Here is a 26501-nt window from a genome sequence, read left to right on the forward strand (position 1 = left end):
AGTACAATTAAATTTAACAATTAATTATTTAGGAGTTTTATTATCCTCGAACATGGTCTGTTTACCAAAAATTCAAATATGAGTAGATCAACTTAAATCACTTAATGATTTCAAAAGTTGTTAGGAGACATAAATTGGATAAGGCCTTATTGAGGCATACCAACAGGAAAGTTGGGACGTTTATTTGATATACTAAAAGATCCATAGGATCCAAATTCACCCCGCATGTTAACATCTGAAGCAAGAAAGACATTAAAACTCATTGAAACATATATGGAAAATATTCACTCGGATAGAATTGATATAAGTTTTCACTTTTTATTTATTTTAATAACAACAAAAAATATTACTACAGTAGCATTTTGGCAAGATGGTCCATTATTACGGATACATTTATCTTATTCTCCTAACACTATTCTTACTAGGTATCCTGAGGCTGTAGGACAATTAATACTCAAAGGAATAAAAGCAGCAAAGGGAGTGTTTGAAATTTCTGCTAATACAATTACCACTCCATATACTACGCATCTTATTAACGAGTTAGCTAATGAGTTACATACTTGGGCAATAATTATGTGCAAATCTATTTGTTCATTTGATAACCTCTAACCTTCCAATTCTTTGTTGTTTTTTTGGTCCTGGCATTCTGTAGTAAAAATGACAAGAAAAACTCCTATCATGAGTGCTCCAAATATTTTCACTGATGGGTCAAATAATGGTATAGCACCAGTAATTACCCCTGATCAAGCTTGTACATTTTTCATACCCAAACAATCAGCTCAAAAGAGCTTAATGCAGTATTACAAATTTTTGTGATATTTAAAGATTCCATATTTAATTTATTTTCTGAGAGTTTATATATAGTTAATTCTATAAATTCCCTTGAAGATGCTGGTTGGATTTCTTCTTCCTCTACTGTTCTCTTTGTTTTCTGCTATACAAAGTTTAATTTGGGACTGAAAAGATACATTCTTTATATCACATATCAGGGCACATACAGGATTGCCTGGAGCCCTTAGTTTGGGCAATGATTTAGCAGATGAAACCACACGTGACACACATATTTTTTTTCTATACTAGAAGAAGCTATAAATTTTCACAAATTTTTCCATGTCAATGGTAATACCTTGCAAAAGCATTTTAGAATAACGAGACATATAAGAAAACAATGTCAAAATTGTGTGACCTTCTTACCAAAAGTTAATCTTGGAATTAATCCTAGAGGACTAATATCTAATCATATCTGGCTGATGGATTTGACACATTTGCCAGAATTTGGAAAATTAATATATTTGCATGTTACATTTGATACTTCTTCCAGATATTTAATGGGCTCACTTCATAACTGAGAAAAAACTAAAGATATTGTATCTTATTGTTTACAAAATTTTGCCACTCTGGGCATTCCAAAACAGTTAAAAACAGATAATATCCCTGGTATACTTCAACTTGTTTCAAGCTATTTTACTCATCATTTGGCATTACTCACATAACAGGAATCCCATATAACCCACAGGGACAAGGCATAGTTGAAAGAGCTCATCAAACTATTAAAATGTACTTATTAAAACAAAAAGAGGGAATTGCAAAGGGATATAAATCCCCCAAAGATAAACTTAACATAAACTTTTTATGATAAAATTTTTAAATTTGGATTCAACAGGGCTTAGTGCTGCGAAAAGGCATATGTGTCCAAAAGATGTACATAAGCCTAAGGTACTTTGGAAGGATATTCTAACAGGACAATGGAAAGGTCCTGACCCAGTGATTGTCTGGAGTCAGGGATTTTTTGTGTGTTTTCACAGAAAGAACAGCAGCTGATTTGGATTCCAGAGAGATTAACTAAACCGATTTCTACAAACCAAAAAGAAGATGATTTGGCTCAAATCCATAATAGCTGATATCCAGAACTCCAGGTTACCTATCCTTACTTTGGCAATAATGGTTTTTCTACACCTGGAGGCTAATGAATAATGAGCACCATTAAGGCCTATTTCAAATGTAAAAAACCTTGAGGTTTACATGTAGGAATAAATTCTAACCCAAATGAAAGTTTCAGGAAGAAGAATGGATGTTGAAAGAAGAGTCAAAACCAGGTGGTAGCCAGGATGCTTTTTTCCATTTTATTTTTTGAGCTCATACAGACCTAGGTTAACGTTTTTCTTAACAGTTTTATTTTTTAATCAACTGTGCAGTTTTTAAATATTGCAATGGAGATTTCACCTGTGAAAAGTTACAAGGCCTTTACTATTCTGTAATGCACACTTGTGTTATGTGTTGTATATCTGTATGTGCGTATGTCCATATATCAGGAGCACTCATGAAAAAATGGATCTAAATATCTTTAATTCACGTGATTAAAACAGTTTAATTTAAATTGGATATTGTTTTAATATGTGAACACAAAAGGAGGTTTACAGATCTGTTTGTTTACTTCTTATATCTAATCATTCTGTTCAGAATAATGTACTAAATTGTTCAGAAAATTGTTTTCTTAGTGCCTGCTGGAATGCTGCACAATTTTCTTTAGCCATTATTCCCAGAATTCCTACCTTAAGACAAAAATAGAAGAATTTCCAGTATTACTGAAAAACCAAATGAGACTCCGGAATTACAGCTACCATCATCACAGCTGTTTCTGCTGCTAGTACTACAGCTTCTGTGACAGCTATCACACAAAATGTACAAACTGTTGCATCCATATTTACTTCAAGAAGAAATAAACATATTAATGAATTCCTTTGCTTTAAGCTATTTTGGAACTTACCTGGACGGTGTATCACTTATATGCATATTGAACTGGTACAACATATTGTAATAGTACCAGGGTATCTTTGCTGATGGTGTCATCTGTGGTACAGTTTTTCCAGGGGTTTCTCACTTGGAGCAGTCAATGACTTGGTATCATGGCATTTTGTATCCTCCTCTTTCTGATTGTGGCAGGTTGTTTATGGTGTTTTTATAAAACACACTATTGTCATTATCCACAAGTATGGCTAAGTGTATTGGGCTGGTAGTCAAAGATGGGCAAAATCCAATTTCAATGGTACCAACTTTAGACAGGAGGCTGATGATTTGAGGTCAGACCATCCAATGACGGGTAAGGACCATATATAGTAATGGACAACATAAAACAGGCACAGTCCCTAAGCCACACACTTGTTGTTTAATAAAACAAAAGGGAGGAGATTTTGGAGATGCAAATCAAGTCAAGATGGCGCCTGGCAGTTTGCCAGGAGGAGTGGTTTCTGAAGCCATGCCAGCGAGCCATTAAGATGATGAGGATACCTTATTGACTGCTGTATATAGATAATATTAATTGAGTCAAGTTTTGAGTAATTAGTTAGGTATATAAACCTCTACTGTCCCACAGATAGGCAGTTCTACTACCTTAGGAGCCCGCTACTTTGAGTTCTCACTCAGTTTCTGCTGATTTCACTCGCAGTAAAGTAGTTCCAGTTTCAACCTTCAAGTTGCTTGTCACCTCCTGGTTATTTGCCCAGCCGAACTGCTGCAACTTTCCTGTATTCCTTGCTTGGTTACTGGCTCTCTCCTCTCTCCACACCCACTCTACCTTGCATCAAGCACTCCCCTCGCCTTCCCCCTAGCCCCCTTTCCTTGCCAGCCATTTTTACTCAGTCCATGCACTGGATTCTCATCTGTGCCAGTGTGCCTTATAGAAAAATGCCCTGCCCCTGGCCTGGGCCCTTTGCTCTCCCTGGGCCCTTGGACCTGCTCCCAGAACCCTGAAACCTGGCAGTGGCCCTGGGCTTCCAGCCTGCCTCCACACTGCTGGATTCTCTCACTTCATTCCTCACCTTTGTCTACTTACCTGAGGCACCTGCCCCATCCCTTGGATCTTTATTCCCTGGCCTGGCTCCTCATTTGAGCCTCTGGTGGCCTTTCTTGCTCAGTGTTTCCCTGGGCTTGGTGTGTGGGCCCCTCTCTAGGGCTGATTTCCTGCTCACCTTGGATTCACTGTACTGCTCCACTAAAATCCCCAGTACCCTAGTGCAGCCCCATTAAATTGGCCCGCCCTTTTCTGCTCTGACCTGACCTGGGCCCTTATGTAGGTCCCTAACCTGGCATCGTTGCTTGTATTCTGACCCACATTCCATCCACACCAGTTCTATGGCCCTTCAGGCTGTGTCCTCCTTTGGGCCTCCTATGGTCCCAGGCACTGCCAAGCCACATTTCCTGATCCCTTCCCAGGATACTCACCCAGGCCAGGAGACTAGACCTGGCTTCTTGGCCCCATGTGCTTCATTTTGTTTAATGTAGCCTTTCCCCTTGCATAGGTCATTTGGCCTACCTCAGCCTGCGCCCTGCTTCTGGACATTGACACCCTGCCGTGATCCTGGGACTTTTACCTCCATTCTTTGCACCACCAGCTCCTTCCCTTGACTTCCTCCCATCACCAGCCCTGTCGGTTTTCATGCGCTTCTGGCCCGGCCCTTGCATTTGGATCCCTGTTTCTAGGACTGGCTACTTGCCTGAAGTTCTGGCTGTCCTGCTTGAGGACCTTGTGCATGTACCTGGATTTCAGGCCCCTTACTCGGGGCTCTGATATGCCTCCCTTCGGTTTTTCTTGTGCTGTGGTAACCTGGCACTGTCTGGACCCTTCGCTCCACTGCTTCTGCGTAGAGTGAGCTTCTTCATTGGGTCCTTTCTCCCCAAGGATTCCCCCCAGGTCCAGACGAAATGCATTTCCTCACAGTCCCCTCCTTTGGCCCACCTTTGCTTCTGATCCATCTCTGAGGATCTACTCACCCAGGACAGACTACTGGCCTCTAAGTTCTAAAATCTCCCTATGGAAGCACAGTTCTGCCCTTTGCCTGATCCCTTTTGCTGACAGAAACCTGATACCTGGCAGTGGAAGTGTTCTTTTTGCCAGACATGCCCTGCACTATTCCCTCTCTTCGCTCACCTGCCCTCTGGCCATCAATGCTGCTACAACCCCATCCCAGACCTCCCTGACTCTGAACCTTCAACTGGGCCCCTGACCATGCACCCGAATCACATAGAATCATATGGCTCTACCTTATGTCATTCAGATTTGGGCCCCCTATCATGCTTCTTTTGGTTTGCCCTGTGCTTCCAGCTGACTCCTCCTTCTCATGTCGCCCCTTTCTTCCCATCCCCTTGTGTTTTAACTGGGCAATTCCAGGAGCCTCCATCTATTTGGAACCCTCATTTTTGGTTGGTCAGGTGAAACCCTTGCCTGGGCTCCTTGCTTGGGTCCTGGCTATGGTCCCTCTCCAAACCCACTGTGACCCTGCACCGTGTCCTCCCTTTGCCCCCTTCCTGGGCCCCGTTTCTTGCCAGGCCTCCTTTGCCCTAGATTCTCATCTGAGCCAGAGCACCTTATTGGAACAGAGCCCTGCCCCACACCTGGGCCCCTTGCTCTCCTTTGTCCCTTGGTTCTAAACAAAAAACTTGGACACCTGGCAGGTGCCCTGGGCCTCGAGCCTGTCTGTCGCCTCTCAGATCCCCTGCCTTCCCTCCCTGGCCCTATATACTGTCCTGAGCCTTTTGCCCAGTCTTGGCCTTTGGATCTGAATTCCCTGGCCTGGCTCCTCCCTGGAGCCTCCAGTGCCCCTTCTTGATCGCAGCATCCCTAGGCTTTGACTTTGCGTCCCTCACTTGGGATGATTTTCTACTTCCCTTGGCTTTCCTTTCTTACAGAACGCTAGTGCTGCCTCCCTGCTAGTCCTGCCCTTCCCTGCTCTGCCCTGGCATGGGAGCACATCTAGGTCCATAGCCTGGTCTCCTTGCTGGGGTCCTGGCCCCCAACCCAACAACACACATCCTCTGGCCTATTCTTCTGTACCCTCTTTTGGACTTTCTGTTGTCCCTGTCCCTGCCACACCCCTATTAATGATCCCTTTACTAGGATGCACAGCAGGGCCAGAGACGTTTCCTGGCCTTTTGGCCCTTCAAGCTCTCTTTGGGAAAATGTAACCCTGCCCCTTTCCTGGGCCCTATGGCCTGCATCAACCCGGGTTCTACTCCCCAACTCTGACACCCAGCAGTGGATCTGGTATTTTAGCCCTTCTCTCCCTGCACCACCTGCTCCCAATTCTATTCTCCCTCCCCTCCCCAGCCCTGTCTGTTTTCATGAGACACTGGTCTATGTCCTGCCACTTGGCTCTCCAGTCCTTGGCCTTGTCTCTTACTTGAACCCCTGGCTGCTCTTCTCGAGAATCCTGCCCCTGTCCCGTGATTATAGGCCCATTTTCCCAGCCCCCTTTTGGGCCTCCTTTCTATTCCCCTTGTACTGTGGCATCCTGGCACTGGACCAAACCCTCATCTCCCGAGCCTTGAATCCTAGAAGGGGTCCTGGCTCCCCATTGCCGCCATCCCCAATTCTGAAGAAAGGTATCTTGTCACAGTGCCCTCCTGTGGCACTGCTTTGGTCCTGGTCTCTCTGTGAGCTTCTATCAGGAGTGGAATTGGCTGGTCTCAGATCCCTGAAGGTTCCGTATGGGAAACCCAGCCCTGCCCCTTACCTGAACCCTCTTCACCTTCCAAACCTTGACACCTGGCAGTGGACTTGGGCCTTCCACTGACCTTGCCCTACACAATTATCTCCCTTCCCTCCCCTACCATCTAGCCTTGCATGATGCCCCTATCCCAACCCAGCTCTCCCTAACCCTGACATTATGCAATCCAGTTTCTGGACCTGGCTACTTGCCTCAGCCCCAGAGCATGTTCCTCGTGTTGTATGGCATCACAAGGTGTCATTTCAGTTTTGGGATTACCTAGAGTTCCTTGTTTGGGAACCTTAGTGCACTCCACTGGGTGCCCTTTGCTCTGCCCTCTGTTTCCACAACCTAGTGCTGACCCATCCTCTCCTTTTACTCGCGCTTTCCCCTCGAGTACTGGCTTTGTGTTTCTTGGGTTTCTAGTGCTCTGTTTGTGGGATTGGACCCTTTCCTGGGATCATGGTTTGGGTCCTGGCTCTTGTCCCTCTCCATACCCCCATGATCCCACGTTCTGCCCTGCTGTCATCCTCCTCAAGGACACCATCCCTTGCCAGGACCCTGTCTGGACAGGGAACCTCATGGGAAAGAGAGCTGTGCCCCTAGCCTGTGCCTCTTGCTCCCACTGGGTTCTTGGTCCTACTCTTGGAAACCTGAGTCCTGGTAGTGGCCCTGTGCTGGGAGCCTTCCTCCTCACTGCCAGATCCCCTGCCTTCCCTCCTCAGCCATGTCCACTTACCTGATCCTCCGGCCCCTGGCCTGGTTTTTTTCTATTGACTCCTTGGTCTGTCTCCTCACTTGAGATTTTGGTGGCTTTTCTTGCTCTGTGTGTGCCCCTCATTTGGGCTTCTTTCCTGCATTTAGAACCCTAGTGCTGCCTTCCTTTGCAGGCCTCGCCCATCCCTGCTCTTTCAGGATGGGGCTCTCCTCTAGGTCCCTAGCCTGGTATCCCTGCTGGGGTCCTGCCTCCCGCATCAACAGACATCCTCTGGCACTTCTTGCTGTTCCCTTTTTGGGACCTCCTGTTGTCACTGCCCCTTTACCCGATCCCTTTACCAGGATGCTCACCTGGGCCAAGGGACTGGACCTGGACATTGGCCCTGCAGGCTATTTGGGAAAATGTAGCCCTTCCCTTTTTCTGGACCCTTTATCCTCCCTCAGCCTGGGTCCTGCTTCACAAACCTCACACCCATCAGTGCATCTGATCCTTGAGTCCTCCTCTCCCTGTGTCACCAATTTTCTGCCATTTTCTGCCCTCCCTCCACTTCCTTGCCCTGTCTGTTTTCATAGGACCCCTTCCCGTGCCAATGCACTTTGATCTCCATTCCTGGGCCTGGCTCATTGCTTGAGGAGGCCCTTCTCCAGGACCCTGTTCTTTTCCCTTGATTTCAAACTCCTTTATCAAGCCCTCTCCTGTGTATCCCCTCTGTTCTCCTTGTATGGAAGTATCACCCCCTTCCTCGACAGAAAAGTCTTAACTGGGTTTCTCCAAAATTCTTCACCATGGCTATTTTTAGGACTGTCAGCCAAAAAGTCACTACAAAAGAGATCAATATTGGTTAACTTCCTAGTTTCCTATTGCCCTGTTTTACTTGGCAACTGTCAGAGAAGATACCAGCACTCCATGTGCTGGGAACCCTTTACTAGTTTTTCACAAACATTTCCACTATAGTAGTTTGTAGAAATGTGCAAATAAACTTGGTGGCCTTTGTTTTTGAAGCCCACCTGACTTCCCCTTTGTGGCCTAAGTGGGTGGAAGAGAGGCTTGATCAACCTCTATTGGATTCTGAGTATTCTACAAAGTGATTGGAGTTGAAACAAACCCAGGGAGTCGCCCAAGCAGACTGTGTTTGGCGTAAGCGAGTAGAAGGGAAATATTGGAATTTTGGCAGTATAGAAATTTTTTTCTGACCATGTCTGTGGGAAAAGTATGTGAATAAGATGGACATAACCAACCCCAGGGCTGAAGCAAGTGTGGAGACTGATTTGAGTTTCCATAGCACCTCATACAGTTTATGGTGGAATTTCACCAACAAACATCTAGGTGCAAGATCCAGGTTGGGGGTTAATGCCAACCCACAATGCTATAAAGGCCGTAAGTCCCCGCAAGGGGAACAGCCTGAGAGGAACAAAGCGAGTCTTGTCCTAAATGTGTGATGCAGATGCAGGCTGGAACATGGGAGGAACACAAAGAAAACTGAGCTTTCTAAAATGTTACTTAGAAACCTTTAGGAAGGTTTACCTGAAAACTGTGGGTTGAAACTCTGTCCACATATGTGGCATACTCTCGTGAATTAGAAAGGCCCACCCAAGGTGTGGGCTGGTGTCGCGACCCCTTGCCCGCAAGGAAGACGCAACTCAGGAATCTTCTTTCAGCAGTTTATTCAGGCCTTGATTTAAGTATCTTTTAGTGACTCCCTTTCTTTCTTCTTCTTCCCTCTCGAGGGCCCAAGCACAGCCTAATAAAGCCTCCCACGTACCAATCTTAAACCGCCGCGTGGGTCTTTCTTATAGGGTGGCAAGAGATAGCGTGCCAACTCTCCACAAAGGAATTTGATTTATCACAGGCCACAGTGGAAGCCGGCGCCATCTTCTAATGGCGGCCACAATTTACAACAATGGCTTACTACAGTTCCCCCTTCTAATTTATAAAACAATGCAGGCGAAAGTAGAGGTCCTATCCTACTGTGCAGAAGTGGCTGCAATGTATGGTTCAGTCCTAAGGAGACGCCTTCCCCAGACCTGACCCCATATCAGCCGACGCCTTTTTTCGTAGGGCGGGGGTGTGGACGTCAAACCCGCATGCAATAGGACATGCTTTCCTTGAGGTCCGTTGAGGGATCACTCAAGTGCAGTGCTTTGCCTCGCATCCTGCATCGTGATGAAGGTGGACGAAGGGGGACAGCTGAGGCTGTTCTGTGGCTGTACACAATGACAAACGAGTTGACAGCACCCTGAAAGAAAGGCACGGACTTTAAGGCGATAGAGAAGCATTAGTGTGGAAACCCACCTGCGTGCAATAGCAGCAAGACCGGCAGAGTGCAAGGGCTTTCCAACACTAAGAGAATAACGAGGAAAGACATGTCGATCCCAGTGCAATGTTATAACAACTTGGGGTGCAACGACCATGTCAAAGATTTACTGTTTAAGCTGCGCAAGCCAGACTTGAGGTGAATTGCCATTTTCTAAAGCTGCAAGAGCTTGGATGATCATAGCCTTATCGTAAGCATTGCGGGCCTTGAGGTGACAGAGAAACCACAAACAGAGAAACATACCGAAGCAACACATTGCACCAAAAATGCCTACCCCCACCCACTCTTTAAAAAAGGAAAAAGCAGAAGATATCCAATCGGTGAATTGACCCAAAGTCACGGGATCAACACGGGTGTTATTTAAGACAGCTATCTGGGTTAGTTGAGACTGGATCATGTCTTCCGCTTCCATGGACCAATTTCCAGCCAAATATTCGCCAATGATGCGGGAAGCATTCCTGGAATCATTAAATCTGACAGAGGTTATGCATAAATGTGCACGTTGGTCAACACAACCCAAAAATACTAAGTCAGCCAATTCTTCTACCTGAGCTTGGAGTAAATCTATTCTTTGGTTGGCAGCTAAAATCCCTGACAAAATATATTGATTAATTGTATTTTGGGATTCAAGTATAGTGGAAGTTTGTTGGATAACTTGATTAATGGTGGCAGCAGTTTGTACTTGATTGGCCATAGCCATTCCGGCCGTAACCGCTGCAGCAGCAGATATCGCCACGGCTGTCACTATAGCCGCTGTGATTCCAAAATCTCTGCGGATTCTAAGTAGCTCAACAATAGGGAATCTATCAGGATCCGCAGTGACCGGGATTGGGACAAAAGTTGGAATTTTCATAACCACTGCTACAGTCCAGGAACCATTCCAACACTCAGATAAGAGACAGGTAGTATGAGAACAATCCAGCATCCCCGATGAGGTGGCCTCAGCCAAAAGGAATAAGAAGGGGGATTGGACACAGACCATTGCAGGAGGCAATGTGGCATTATACAACAGAGAGTTGAATGAAACCGATGTAAGTCTATTACCTTGTTCACTTTCCCTAACAGTACCAGAAATATTAGCCAGCCAACTTTTGGCTCCTAGCAACTGAGCCAATGCAGAAATATCGGCTGAAGCCCCCTTTTCATTAGAAATCAGCCATTGAAACCAGGACCAACCTACTCCTGTAGAGGAGCTGGCACTATTGTTAAAGTTATAAACATACCTCTTAAGAGAGGGGGAAAGGGAGAAACCTTTAGCAACTTGATGTTTCTCCCAAGAATGATCCTGACAAGGCGTAAATGTTGGGGGGAAACCAAGATTAGGGGAACAGTAAGGAGAGGCCTTAAAATGAGTGGCCTTATAAATACTACTAGAAGAAGGAGGCACTGGGATTAGTACCTCGGAGATAATAGCCAAGGTAGTTATGTTGAGAGCAGAGCTGCTGTTTGCGGGGGTCCCTGAGCCTGATTGTTTCCCCAAAGCTACTTTGCTCAATACAGCATTGATAATGCTTCCTGAGACCTGATTGGACCGTAATGGCTCCTCCCAGTTAGTCAAATTTTTGGTCTTAAGGCTAATGCAATTAGCGTTTCTAAGGCTGAAACAAAAAACTCCTGTAAGATTAACTTGAGATTGATTAAAAATTCTCTCCATGTCCCCTCTAGGAGAGGCACAGGGAGCAGACATCTCACATGAGGTAGAAAAAAGAGTGGGGAGGACATTAGAATTACCATGAACCGGCATCGGCATTGGCCAGGCCCGTGCCACAGCCCACCACCGCATTGGTGTCGCCTGTGCCATCGGCACCAGCACCAGAGCCAGAGCACTTAGCAGAATGAAGATCCTCATCACAGGATTGCTGTGGTATCTCTTGTTGCTGGTCAGCTGATGTCGAGACTCTTCTTGTCAAGCGTTCAGGGACCCACAACGGTTCCGTACGATCCTGGGGAAAAACACATACAGATCCTCGTGCCCATGTCAGCACGGGGTCAGGGCCATTCCATTGGCCCGTAAGAACATCCTTCCACTTAACATAGCCAATCACAGAGGGCTGAGGGGACACATGTCTATCGGCCGCAGAGCAACCATGAATATCCAAATTCAAAAAGTTAATGGTAAAGAGAGCTAAGGACAGGCGTTCTTTAGGAGTGTGTTCAGCTCCTATTCCCCCTTTTTGTTTTTGTAAAGTTTCCTTTAAGGTGCGATGAGCACGCTCAACAATGCCTTGTCCTTGAGGATTATAAGGTAAACCATGAGTAAGTTGCACTCCCATAGTAGAACAAAAAGCTGTAAATTGTCTGCCAGTATAAGCAGGTCCATTATCAGTCTTAAGGGATGCAGGTGCACCCCATGCTGCCCATGCCTCTAAACAGTGAGTAATGACATTACGTGCCTTTTCTCCCGATAAAGCAGAAGCATGGATAATTCCAGAGCATGTATCAACGGAAACATGCACATACTTAAGGTTACCAAAGTCAGGTATATGTGTCACATCCATTTGCCAAACAACCAATGGCTTTAATCCCCGTGGGTTTACTCCATAATTAGGGGGATGAAGAAATGTGACACAATGGGGACATTGTAATACTATCTGCCGAGCATCCGCTCTTGAAATGGAAAAACGCCTGCGCAGCGTTAATGCATTAACATGGAAGTTTTGGTGAAACAATTTAGCCCCCTCTAAGGAGGAAGCCAAGCATATCAATTGACTTCTAGTGGCTAAGTCCGCACAGGCATTACCTTGGGATAATGGACCAGGAAGAGAGGTGTGAGCCCTGATATGCATTGGATAAAAAGAAGCAGTGCGGTTAGAGATAAGCTGTTGAAGCTGAGTAAAGTAAACAGACACATTGTGGGCATCACTAATAGTTCCCACGGCCTCCAGGACTTTTAGTGCTTGTACCACATAGCTGGAGTCTGAAATAAGATTAAAAGGAAAAGAACACTGTTTAAAAACTTCAATAACAATTTGTAGTTCTACCCATTGTGGATTTCCAGGAGCAAATTGATGCTGAATAGGGGGAGAGTCATTAATTACGTAGGCTCCCATTCCAGACTTGGAACCATCAGTAAAAATGTTAACAGCCCCCTCTATGTTCAGGCATGGAAAGCTCTCCTCGAAACACCCCCACCGTACGACGGCGGGTCCGGAGGATCTTTTTTTTTTTTTTTTTTTTTTTCTGAGCTCCTGTTTATTTTTGTTCCCTTCTCCCATAGTTAAACTCCCTAGCTGCCGAGACAGTCTCCCGAGCTCCTCCTGTTCATCCTCCTCCTCTTCTGACCCACTTTTGCATGGGAGTGTGCGCAGTGTACTGAGATCTGGATACAAGCGTTTCCTCCCCCGTTTCTCGCTCTGCACATTCCCCTCCTCCTGAAATATTTCACTCCGTGCCAGAGACAATCGCCTCCTCCCCTGTTTCTCGCTTCGCACACTGCCATCCTCCTGAAATACGTCACTGCCTGCCGGAGATAATTGTTTCCTCCCCTGTTTCTCGCTCCGCACACTCCCACCCTCCTGAAATACCTCACTGCCTGCCATTTCTGATTTTTCTTCATGTAACTGCTCTAAAACTTCTTGTCCTTTAGTAAGTGCTTCCTGACATCTGCTATCTGTGAGGCAACTACGAATCATCTTCCAAAGGGGTATCACCCCACCCTCTAATATGCCCTGCTCAGAAGCAAAGTCAAGGTCTGTGCCTAACTTATCCCAGCTAGGCAGAGTAAGACTGCCAGAAAATGCAAACCACGGTGCAATAATATCTGTCTTCTGTAAAAATCTCTGTAAAGTACTACGTTTCACTTTTAGGCCCTTGGAACGTAACAGGTTATCTAGGGCCAGGAGAAGAGGACTTGAAGATACGGCACCCATGACACAACAAAAGACACACAACAAACAAGAGTGAAAGTAAGAGCAAAAGTACACAGTGCAGCTGCAATAAGATTTAATGCTCTCTCTGGCTTTACAGAGGAGCTGCCGCTTTGACAGCGGGTCCTAAATTACCTAGGACTAATCTCCGCTTTAACCGGGGTCCCAATTAACCTGGGACTAATCTCTGCTTTAATCGCAGGTCCCAATTAACCTGGGACTAATCTCCGCTTTAATCGCGGGTCCCACCTTACCTGGGACTAATTGGTGCACCACCCCTGACTGCTGAAAGTTCTGGTTCCCGGGTCTCGGCACCACTTGTCACGACCCCTTGCCCGCAAGGAAGACGCAACTCAGGAATCTTCTTTCAGCAGTTTATTCAGGCCTTGATTTAAGTATCTTTTAGTGACTCCCTTTCTTTCTTCTTCTTCCCTCTCGAGGGCCCAAGCACAGCCTAATAAAGCCTCCCACGTACCAATCTTAAACCGCCGCGTGGGTCTTTCTTATAGGGTGGCAAGAGATAGCGTGCCAACTCTCCACAAAGGAATTTGATTTATCACAGGCCACAGTGGAAGCCGGCGCCATCTTCTAATGGCGGCCACAATTTACAACAATGGCTTACTACAGGCTGGCCACCAGAAGGCTCTTCAGATGAGAGAGTCATTGCTGAGGTCCTTTGGGTTATTGTTGGGATCCCTGAACCATTTTTCTTACATTGATTACTGTCAAGAGATAGTACAAAAACAGCACCCTTGATTGAGAGCCTGTTTAGATGGACAGTCCAATCTGATGTTAGCCAGGAGCCTAGTGGTCTCTAAGACCTAGTTGAAAGCAGCTAACCAGAATACATGATGCAGGAAAAACAGAAAAAGAAACAGTTTTCCCCATTAGCTAAAAGAGTACCCACTACCTTATATACAACTCTATTCAACTTTGCCAAGACCACTGGGACAGCACACAGTCTCCTCAGCCCCATCATCCTCAGAAGCAACAAATGATGGCCCACAATACTGGGTATTCCTTCTCCTTTGGTATCCTCAGAGCCAAAGGCTTCCTAGAACCAAAGACTCTTCACCTCCCATAATTAAGGTGGGAGATTTGCCCCAAGACCAGAGGCACAACCCAGATGAGAGAACTCCTGATGCCCCTGCAAGGGAATAAAGGCAGTGACCATATTGACTAAAGGGAAACACCTAAGGGAGACAAGGCAGTTTTGTGTGCCAGCCTTTCACCACCATTATGCTCATAAACTGGAAAAATCATACTTCCTCCTACATGGAGAAAACCTGGACCATGTCTGATCTGATGCAGCCCATTATCCAGACCAAGGAAAGGGCCCCAACAAAGAAGAAGGCCTAAAAATAAACAGATATCAAGAAGCCCTCATAGAAAGTCTAAGAGAAGAAAAAATAAGAATGAAACTGTGCCCAAGAGTTAGAAAGAATCAGAACTAGCCCTAAGCCCCAATCTAAGCCAGAGCACATCTGCAGACAAATAGAGCCAAGAAAATCTTCTTGCTGCTCCAGCATCTCCCCTCTTGCACTTTAAATACTCCTGAACATTTCTCTGGACCCCAAATCTGCCTAAGGCCCCTCTGCCTTATGAAACAGTTAATAATGAGCAAAAAAGTTGTGCCTAACTGACTCAGAGCTGAGTGTCTGGGCCACTGCCACTGCTGCCCCACTCCATGTCCAGAGGTGCCCTGGAGTGGAAGTGCACCACACAAGCATAGCTGCCACAATGTAAGTTTGTCAGGGAAGAGATGCAGAGGCTCAAGCAACAGGTGACCAATGCAGCCTTTGTGGAACAGGGTCACAGTGACATTTGCCAAAAGTTACAAACAGGCTTTACTGAGAAGTGTGCCAGAGAGCTGACGAAGATGGCCACCACAGTTTTCCTCAATGAAGACCCAGAGGCTCAAAGACAGGCAGACCAAAAAGACAAAGAGGAGGATGGATCTCCTTACAGCTGCCCACACCACAAACCCAGAGGTCACACAAATAGGGTGCCTCACTAGAACAAAGCCAATGATCCACATGTGCATAAGAAAACAAAAGCATGGCCAGAAAAAAAGGATAAGGCTCCAGTGGCCTGGCAAGTAAACACCTACTGCCATACTCGAATGCTATGCCTTGAACAGAGGAAGAATGAATGCTTTCCCCCAGCCTTTGGCTGCAACTTCTCCTTTCAGTTTCTTCCCACTTGCTCAGAATTTGATGATTGACGAATATGGCAGGGGTCCAATAGACACACTCAACTGTATATGATTCACAGAACCCAGTGCCTCAGGAGGCTTCAGCTGCTGCAAGTCCCAAAATGAACCAGAAATATATTCATGTTAATACCCAATAGTGGGCCATAGGGTGCACACTCCAGAAGGACATGCCACCCTGGCTTCAAGCCAGACACTGTTAGCCACCAACAGGAAGTTGCACAGAGCCCCATTCACCAAGACATAGCAAACAAAAACACAAGTGAGGAATCTACTATATACAATTAGAGCAGGCTCCCACCTGTCAAGATGAGAAAGTCATGCAGACAAAGAGCAACACCTAGGTGAGCACAATGTGGCTGCAACACCAGGACCTTCAGGGAACCTGCCCTCCAACCATGGCAGACAGCCCAGGACACGATTGACATAGGTGATTTTTATACAAATGATGTCCCAGGTCATCAATCTCTGCTAAGATTTACATTAGATTTGAGACTTGAAGAATCCCAGCAGCCAAGATCCTAAAGGAGGAGATAACAAACAAACAAACAAACAAAAATTCCTGCATCTTAAAGTGCCATAGGATTTATGTACATTCCCCTTCCCTAAATGACAATTCCCTCCAGAAGCTTGAGGACGCCATTCTTGGGACAGTACAGGATTCCAACTTTAAAGCTCATATCTATCAAGAAAAAGGTCAAACACTTTGGTTGCCATCTGACTTAGCAACAGAAAAGTCAATAGCCACTGTGCCTCAAAAGAAACAGGAAATCTGCTCAATTCCAATACTTTTAACCTGCCATCATACTAGAGAATTCTTGGAGGCTAACAGATTCAGCCATGTATGGATCCCCAACTTTCAGTTATAAGAAATCCCTCTGTGAAGCCACCAAGTGGGCAGAATGGAATCCTTCTATATGGGGGCCACCTAAGCAAATGACCTTTGAGGACATTAAACAAGCACTTGCATAGCATCTGGACTAGGGCTCCCTGACCTCACAAACCTTTACTTTCTGTAATCCAGAAACAGTCTGGAATAGTTGTAGGAGTCTTGATATGGACATCTTTCCAAATAACTGGGCTCTGTAGCCCGAGATTGGCTACCTTGTTTACGGGCCCTTGCAGCCACAGGTCTGCTGGTGTTGGAAGCTGATAAATTTACTATGGGACAAATATTGGTTTTCAGGGTTCCTCATTCAGTGTCGACAGTGGTAGAGTACAAAGGACAATATTAGTTGACTAATGGACAATACCTCGGCATGTTATGTGAAAACCCATGTATCAATGTGGAAGTCATCCAAACTCTGAACTCAGCAACCTTGCTGCCCATTGGACCTGCAATATGATCACACTGTATTAAAGTCATTGATGAGATGTTCCCCAGCATACCACACTTGTCCTGCCAGCCCTCAGGGACCCAGATGTGGAGTACTTCACAGATGAAAGCAGTTTTATAAAAGATGGTGTATGTTATGCTCTTTATGCAGTGGTCACCCTAGACTCCACTGTTGAGGCAGAACCTCTGACTCAGGGAACCTTACAAAAAGCAAAATTTATTGCTTTTACTCAAGCACCTCACTTGACAGCAGGAGTCTGTGTGGATATTTACATAGACTCAAAATATGCATTCACTATCTTTCATGTTCATAGGGCCTTATGTAAGGAAAAAGGGCTCATTAATTCATGAGTAAAAAAAAAAGACATGATGTATGGGCAAGAAATTCATAAAGTTTTGGATGCATTCCTGGCTTCCAGAAAAGTTGTGATATATACTGTCAAGGTCATCAAAAAGGAAACACTGTGGTTTTTCTGGGGAACTGGAGAGTGGACAGAGAGGCCAGAGAACTGTTTGCAAGAAATGAGAAAAAAATCCTGTCCCAGGTTTAAAGGCTGCCCTTCTGCATGGCTGACTATTTAACAGAATGGGAGCCAATATACTCCCAGCATGAACCTAAATGGTTTAAGACTGAAAAATAAAATTTCTTCCAGGATGATAATGGAGATATTATGATGGCTGGCATACCCATCCTGGAGAATCTAGCCCCAGCCTTTATCAAACAGTTCCATAAGAGAATATGTTGAACATACAGCACATTAGACAGTTCCAAGGGCTTAGAGCCCTCCTCTCGCTGCACCACACACCACCCTTGCTTCCCTTACTCTCCTCCCCAGCTCTGTCTGTTTTCATGGGACCCAGAACCCAGAACCGGGTCCTGGTACTTGGCTCCCCATTCTTGGGCCTGACTTCTTGCTGGAGCCCACAGTTGCCCTTCTCCAGGACCCTGTCCCTGTCCCTTGATTTTAGCCCCTTGTTTAACCCCCTTCCTCGCTAACTTGGTATACAAGCTCTCTACAACACCCAAGTGGGAGAAGTGTCCCGCGTGATGCAGCTAGTCCCGGCTACCTAGCTTCAGTGGTATAGGAGCTCCTCTACCACCCAGGAGGGAGGGCTCTTCTGACTAGGGGGCGAGTCCCCTCTACCCTGACTAAGGCAGATGGAAGGGGTCTCCCTCCTGGAGACCCAGGTTGGATGAGTCTCTCGCCTGGAGGGGTAAGTCCCCTCTACTATGGCTGCAGTGGTAAAGGATCTCCCCTTGACACCCAGGTGGAAGTGTCTCCCGGCTTGAGTGGTGAGTCCCCTCTATCCTGCCTTTGACAGTTTATGAATTTCCACGACAACCATGTGAAAGAGATTTTTGGCCTGCAGGGGCGAGTCCCCTTTACCCTGGCTAAGGCGGAATACAATTTCCCCCGAATACCCAGGTATGAGGCGTCTTTCGCCTGGAGGGTGTAGTCCCCTCTACCTTAGCTACAGTAGTATAGGAGCTTCCCCCTACACCCAGGTGGGAAGGGTCTCCTGCCTCGAATGGCTTGTCCCCTCTATTCAGCCTGTGTCAGTATATGAACTCCCTTGACCACCTGGTGAAACGGATCTTCCACCTGAAGGGTCGAGTTCCCTCTCCTCTGTCTCTGGCTGTATATGGGCTCCCCCAGACATCCAGGTAATAGGTTTTCTTGACTGGAGAGGCGAGTCCCGTCTACACTGTCTGTGTGGTATATGAACTCCCCCAACACCTAGGTAAGAGGGGTCTCCCACCTGTTGCAATGAGTCCCCAATACTCTGACGGTGGTGGTATTCAAACTCTCCCAGACACCCAGGTGGGAGGGTTCTCCCACCTGGAGTGGCAAGTCTTCTCTACCCTGGCTAATGCAGTATACAATTGCTCCCCTACACACACTGCCTAAAGAGGTGACTTCCCTCTACCCTGGTTGAGGGAGTGTACCCTCTCTCCCAGACACTCAGGTGGGAGGAGTCTACCACCTACAGGTGGAGTCCCCTCAACCCTGGCTGCTGTGGTATAGGAGCTCCTCTGACATTCAATTGGGAGGAGTCTCTGGCCAAGAGGCTAGGGTCCCCTCTACCCTGCTGCAGTGGTATAGGAGCTCCCCAGGACATCCAGTTGGAAGAGGACTCCAGTCTGGAGGGTGGGTTGCCTCTACCCCACCTGAAGCAGTATAGGAGCTCCCCCAACACCCAGGAGTGAAGGGTCTCCTGCCTGGAGGGACCAGTTTTATCTTCCCTGGCTGTAGTTGCATTGGAGCTCCCCCGAACACCCAGGTGGGAAGGTTCTCCAGCGGGAAGGGGAAAGTACCATCTACCATGGCTGCGGTGGTATAAGATCTCCCCCTGAAACCCAGGTCGGTGAGGTCTCCCACCTGGCGGGACGAGTCCCCTCTACCCTTGCTGCTTCCAGAAATTATCTCCCCCTGACACCCAGGTGGGAGGGTCTGTGGCCTAGAAAGGTGAGTCCCCCCTACCCTGGATGCAGTGGTATAGGAGCTCCCCTCTACACCAAGGTGGGAGGAGTCTCCTGCTTGGAGGGGTGAGTCAGCTCTATTCTGACTGCTGTGGTATATGAACTGCCCCCAATATCCAGATGGGAGGGGTCTCTCTGACAATCAGCATGGATGTGTCTCTTGCCTGAAGGGGTGAGTCCAGTCTACCCTGGCTGTTGCAGCAAAGAATCACCCACTGACACCCATGTCAGATGAAATCCGACCTGGAGAGGCAAGTCCCCTCTACTCTGGCTGCAGTGGTGTAGGAGGTCCCCCCTACACCCAGGTGAGAGAGGTCTCCTGCCTCTAGTGGCAAGTCCCCTCTATCCTGCTTGTGGAAGTATATAAACTCCCCTGAAAACTGGGTGGATGGATCTTCCGCCTGGAGGTTAAAGTCCCCTCTCCTTTGGCTCTGGTGGTATAGAAGCTCTCCCGACATACAGGTTATGGGATCACCCAGGTGAGAGGGGTCTACTGCTTGGAGGGGCGAGTCCTCTCTATTCTGGCTGTTGTTATATGCAAGCCCCACCCATACACAGATGTGAAGGTTCTCACGCCTGAAGGGCGAGTCCCCTGTACCCTAGCAGCAATGGCTTACTAGCTTTCCCTGAAAACCAGTTTCAATGGGTCTTTCGCCTGGAGGGGCAAGTCCCCTCAACCCTGCCTGCAGGGGTATAAGAGCTCACTCCTACCTTCAGTAGGGATGCGTCGCCGGCCTGGAAGAGCAAGTGGCTGCTAACCCGGCTGCAGCTGTATATGACCCGCCCCCCTTGCCAGACACCCACAATGGAGGCGTCTCTCGATAGAAGGGGCGAGTCCCCTCTACCCTGGTTAAGGCTATATAGGTGTTTCCCCCATTCCCAGGTGGGAGGTGTCTCTTGCCTGGAGGTCCAAGTTGCGTCTACCCTGGCTGCTGGGGTATATGAGCTCCACCAGACACCCAGGTGGGAGGGATCTCCCTCTTGGAGAACCAAGTCTTCTGTACCCTGGCAAAAGTGGTATACAAGCGCCCCCCCTCCTACACACAGGTGAGAGTGGACTTCCTCATGGAAAGACAAGTCTCGTCTACCCTGACTTTGGCGGTATACAAGCTCCCCCGACACCCAGGTGGGAGGGGTATCCCACATGGATGGGCGAGTCCCCTCTATTTTAGCTGTTGCCATATGAGAGCTCCCAGTATGCCCACGTGGGAGGGGTCTTCCGCCTGCAGGGGCATGTTCCCTTTATCCTGACTATGGCACTATAGAAGCTCCCCTGAACACCCAGTTGGGAGGGGTCTCCCACCTTTACGGGCTAGTCCCCTCTACCCTGGATGCTGCAGAAATCAAGTTTCCTCAGACTCTCAGACTGAAACGGCCTCTGATTGGATGGGTAAGTCCTCTCTATCCTTGCTGTGGAGGTAGAGGAGCTAACCAAGACACCCAGGTGTGTGGGGTCTTCGGATTGGAAGGGGAAGTCCTTTCTACCATGGCTGCAGCAGTGTAGGAACTCCCCCTGACATCCAGGTTGGAGGGGTCTCCCGCCTGGAGAGGCGAGTCTCCTCTACCCTGGCTGCAGTGGAATAAGATCTCCCCCTGAATTCCAGGTGGGAGGAGTCTCCCGCCTGGCAGGGCGAGTGCCCTCTACCCTTGCTGCTGTAATAAATCATCCCTGACACCCAGGTGTGGGGGACTCTTGCCTGGAGAAGTGAGGCCCCTCTATCCTGGCTGCAGAGGTATAGGAGGTTCCCCCTACACCTAGGTGGGAGGGGTCTCTTTTCTCCATTGGTGAGTCCTCTCTACCCTGCTTGGGGTAGTATATGAACTCCCCTGACAACCAGGAGGAAGAGATATTCCACCTGGAGGGTCGAGTCCCTGCCCCCTGGCTCTCATAGTATAGGAGCTCCCCCAACACCCAGGATATGCGGTCACAAGCTTGGAGGTGTGATTCCCCTCTACCCTGGCTAAGAAGGTAAAGGAGTTATCACCATCCCAAAGTGGTAGGTGTCTCTCGCCTGGAGGTGTTAGTTGCCTCTACCTTGGCTGCTGGGGTATATGAGCACACCTGACCCCCAGGTGGGAGGGGTGTTCCACTTTGAGGGGCTACTCCCCTCTAACCTGGCTAAGGCAGTATAGGAGTCTCCCCGATTCCCAGGCGCAAGGTGTCTCTTGCATGGAGGTGCGAGTCGCCTCTACCCTGGCTGCTAGGCTATATGAGCTCCACCTGACATCCAGGTGAGAGTGGTCTTCCACCTGGAGGGGCGACTCCCCTCTACCAGGGCTAAATTGGTAAAGGAATTACCCCATCCCCAGGTGGGAAGTGTTTTTTGCCTCAGGTGCTAGTTGCCTTTACCCTGGCTGTAGGGGTATATGAGCTTCATCTGACACCCAGTTGGGAGGGGGTCTTTCACGTGGAGGGGCCAGTCCACTATACCCTGGCTGCAGAAGTTAAGGATCTTCCCCTCATATCCATGTGGGAGGGGTCTCCCTCCTAGAGGGGTGAATTCTTTCTACCCTGGCTGAGAGGGTATACCATCTCTTCCATACACCCAGATGAGAGAAGTCTCCTGCTTTGAGGGGAGATTTCCCTCTATTCGAGCTGCTGTGGTATAAAAGCACCTCCATATTTAGATGTGAGGGGTCTCCCACATGAAATGATGAGACCCCTGTACCCTGGCTGCAGTGGTTTAGGATGTCCCCCCTACACCCAGATGAGAAGGGTCTACTGCCTTGAATGGTAAGTACCCTCTATCCTGCTATGGCAGTATATAAACTCCATTGGCAAGCAGGTGGAAGGGATCTTCCACCAGGAGAATCCAGTTCCCATTCACTTGGCTCTGGCTGTATAGGAGCTCCCCAACACCCAGAATATGGGTCTCCAGAATAGAGGGGTTAGTTTTCTCTACATGGGCTGCAGGGATATATGTGCTACTCCCAGACACCCAGATGGGAACTGTCTTCTACCAGGAGCAATGAATCCTCTCTACCCTGTATACAAGTTTTCCCAGACACCCAAGTGGGAGTGGTATAATTCATGGAAGGGCATGTCCCCTCTACTTTAGCTCTTGCCCTATAAGAGCTCCCACTACACCCAGGTGGCAGGGTTCTCCCACCTGTAGGGGCGAGTCCCCTCTACCTTAGCTGCTGCAGTAATCAAGCTTCCCAGGACACCCAGGAGGGAGGGGTTTCTTGATTAGAGGGGCAAGTCTCCACTACCCTGGCTGTGGAGGTATAGGAGCTCAACCAGACACCCAGTTGGGAGGGGTCTTCCGCTTGGAAGGACGAGTCCCCTCTACCCAGGATAAGGGGATATAGGAGTACTGTAATTCCCAAGTGGGAGGTGTTTCTCGCCTGGAGGTACGAGTTGCCTCTTCCCAGGCTCCTATACCCCCTGTCTCTATATAGAAGCAGTATATAGAAGCAGTATAGGAGCTCCCCGCCATACCCAGGTTATGGGGTTTCTGAACTGGAGAGGCAAGTCCGCTCTACATGGGCTGCAGGGGTATAGGAGCTCCCCCTGACATCCAGGTGTGAGGGGTTTCCCTCCTGGAGCAATGAGTCCCCCCTACCCTGGCTGTGGTGGTATACAAACCCTTTCAGACACCCAGGTGGGAGAGGTCTCCCACTTGGAGGACCAAGTCTTCTCTACTCTGGCTAAGGCGGTATACAGGTGCCCTGCTACACACAGGTGGGAGTGGACTTCCGCATGGAAGGTGGAATCTCCTCTACCCGGACTTTGGCTCCCCCCACACCCAGGTGGGAGGGGTATCCCACCTGGAAGGGCGAGTCCTCTCTAATTTAGCTCTTGCCATACGAGAGCCTCCAGTACATCCAGGTGGGAGACATCTTCCGCCTGCAGGGGCGTTTTCCCTTTATCCTAACTGTGGCTCTATAGGAGCTCCTGCTGACACCCAGGTGGGAGGGGTCTCCCACTTGTAGGGGTGAGAACCCTCTACACTGGCTGCTGTAGTAATTAAGATCCCTCAGACACCCAGGTGGGAAGGGTCTCTCGATTGGAAGGGTGAGTCCGCTCTACTCTTGCTTCGGAGGTAGAGGAGCTCACCCAAACACACAGGTGGGAGGGGTCTCCCTACTGGAAGGGCAAGTCCTCTCTACCCTGGCTGCAGCAGTGTAGGAACTCCCCCTGACACCAAGATGGGAGGTGTCTTCCGCCTGGACAGGGGAGTCCTCTCTATCGTGCCTGTGGCGGTATAGGATCTCCCCTCACACACCCAGATGGGAGGGCTCTCCCACCCAGAAGGCCAGTCCCATGTACCCTGGCTGCTACAGTAATTAAGCCTCCCTTGGACACGCAGGTGGGAGGCGGTCTCCTGATTGGAGGTGCAAGTCCCCTCTACCCTTGCTGCATAGGGATAGGAGCTCACCGAGACACCCACGTGGGAGGGGTCTACCAACTGAAAGGGCAAGTCTGCTCTACCCTGGCTACAACAGAATAGGAACTCACCCTGACATCCCAGTGGGAGGGGTGTCCCACCTAGAGGGTTGACCACCCCCTACCCTCGCTGAGGGGTTGTACCAGCAGTCCCAGACACCAAGATGGAGGGGTCTCCTGCTTGGAGGGGTGAGTCCCCTCTATTCTATCTGCTGTGGTATACAAGGTGGGAGGTGTCTCCCTCATGAAGGGGTAAGTCCCCTCTACCCTGGCTGCAGAGGTATGCTAGCTTTCCCTGAAATGCAGGTTGAATAGATCTCTCCCTGGAGCTCCCACCCCCACCCAGGTGGGAATGTCTCCTGCCTGAAGGGGCGAGTCCCCTCAACTCTGGCTGAGGGGGTATAAGATTCCCCTCTTACCCCCGGAAGGAATGGGTATCCCGCCTGGAGGAGCCAGTGGCTACTACCCCAGCTGCAGGTGTATATGATCCCCTTCTCGCCATACACCCATGTGGGAGGGTTCTGCCTGGAGGGGCATGTCCCCTCTATTCTGGCTTCTGCAGTAAAGAATCGACACCTGACACCCAGGTGGGAGGGTCTCTGGACTGGAGAGGTGAGTCCTCTCTACCCTGGTTCCACCCTACACCAAAGTGGGAAGGGTCTCATTCATCGAGTGCCTTATCTCCTCTACCCTACCTGTGACATTATATGAACTCCCCTGTCAACCAGGTGGAAAGGATCTTCCACCAGGAGAGTCAATAACCCTCTTCCCTGGCTCTGGCAGTAGAGGAGCTCCCCCGACACCCAGGTTATGGGGTCTGTGGACTGGAGGGCGAGTACCCTCTACACTGGCTGCTGTGTGTAAGACCACTCCCACTAACATCCAGGTAGAAGGGTCTCCCGCCCAAAGCAATGAGTCGCCTCTACCCGGCCAGTGGCAGTATAAAGGCTTCCCCAGATACCCAGATTAGAGGGTCTCCCACCTGGAGCAGCAAGTCTTCTCTACCCTGGCTAAGGTAGTATACAAGTGCTCCCCTTTACAGAGGTGGGAGTGGTCTTCTGCAGGGATGGGCAAGTTTCCTCTACCCTGGCGGTTGCAGTATAGGATCTCCCCCCAACACAAACCCAGGTGAAAGGAGTCTCTCCCGTGAAGGAGCATGTCCCCTCTAACCTGGAAGTGGCGATAGGTATATGAGAACCCCCTGATACCCAGGTGGGAAGGGTCTCCCAACTGGAGCAGCGAGTGCCCTCTACCCTGTCTTCGGAAGTATATAAGCTTCCACAGATACCCAGGTGGGAGGGTTCTCCTGCATGGAGGGGTGAATCCCCTCTCTTCTGGCTGTGGTTATATATGAGCTCCCACTGACTGTCTGGTTGGAGGGGTCTCCCGTGAGCAGGGGCAAGTACTTTCTACCCTGGCTGTCGTGGTATAAGAGCTCCTGCCAAAAGCCAGGTTGGAGGGGTCTCCTGCCTGGATGGGCAAGTCTCCTCTTCCCTGGTTAAGGTGGTATACAAGTTCCTCAGGACACCCCAGAGGCATCTCTTGCCTGGAGGGGTGAGTCCCCACCACCCTGCCTAAGCGGGTATAAGATCCCCCTCTTACCCTCGGAAGGGAGGGGTCGTCCGCCTGAAGGAGCAAGTCACTACTACCCCAGCTACAGGTGTATATGATCCCCTTCTCATCATACACCCATGTGGGAGGGTTCTTCTGCCTGGAGGGGATGTCCCTCCTACCCTGGCTAAGGCGGTATAGGAGTTACCCCTATTCCCAGGTGGGAGGTGTTTGTGGCCTGGAAGTGCGAGTCCCTTCTACTCTGGCTGCTGGGGTATATGAGCTCTACCTGACAATCAGGTGGGCAGGGTCTTCTGACTGGAGGGGCAAGTCCTCTCTTTCCTGGCTGCAGCTGTTAAGGAACTTCCCCTGACACCCAGGTGGGAGGGGTATTCTGCTTGGATTGGCGAATCCCCTCTATTCTGGCTGCTGTGGTATATGTGCTCCCCATCCCATACCGAGATGGGAGGGGTCTCTTGCCTTAAGAGTTGAGTCCCCTCTACCGTGGATGCAGTGGTATACTATCTCTTGCTGACACCAAGGTTGGATGAGTCTCTTACCTGGAGGGGCGAGTCTATTCTACCCTGGCTGCTGTGGTAAAAGATCTCCCACTTCTACCCAGGTGGGAGGGTCTCTGGCTTGGAGAAGCTACTCCCCTCAACCCTGGATGCAGTGGTAAAAGAGATTCCTCCCACCTGAGTGTAGGGGGGGAATTCCTATACCCTCTACCTCTAGGCTAGTGCAGTGGTATAGGAGTTCCCACCTACACTCAGGTCTGAGGGGTCTCCTGATTGGAGAGATGAGTCTCCTCTACCCTGGGTTTGCAGGTATAGGAGCTCACCCAGACACACAAGTTGGAGGGAACTCCCAAATGGAAGTGCAAGTCTGCTCTACCCTGGCTACAATGGTATAGGAACACCCCTGACACCCAGGTGGGAGGGGTCTTCCACCTAGAGGTGGGAGTCCCTACTACCCTGGCTTCAGCAGTATAGGAGTTCCCCAAGACACCCAGGTGGAAGGTCTCCCTCCTGGAGAAGTGAGTCCACTCTGTCCTTGCTGCAGTGGTATACGAATTCCACCCTCACAACTAGGTTTGACGGTCTCCCCCCTGAAGGGGCAAGTCCCCTCAACCCTGGCTGCGGGGGTATGA

Source organism: Callospermophilus lateralis, chromosome 8, assembly GCF_048772815.1.
Source record: "Callospermophilus lateralis isolate mCalLat2 chromosome 8, mCalLat2.hap1, whole genome shotgun sequence".
NCBI lineage: Eukaryota > Metazoa > Chordata > Mammalia > Rodentia > Sciuridae > Callospermophilus > Callospermophilus lateralis.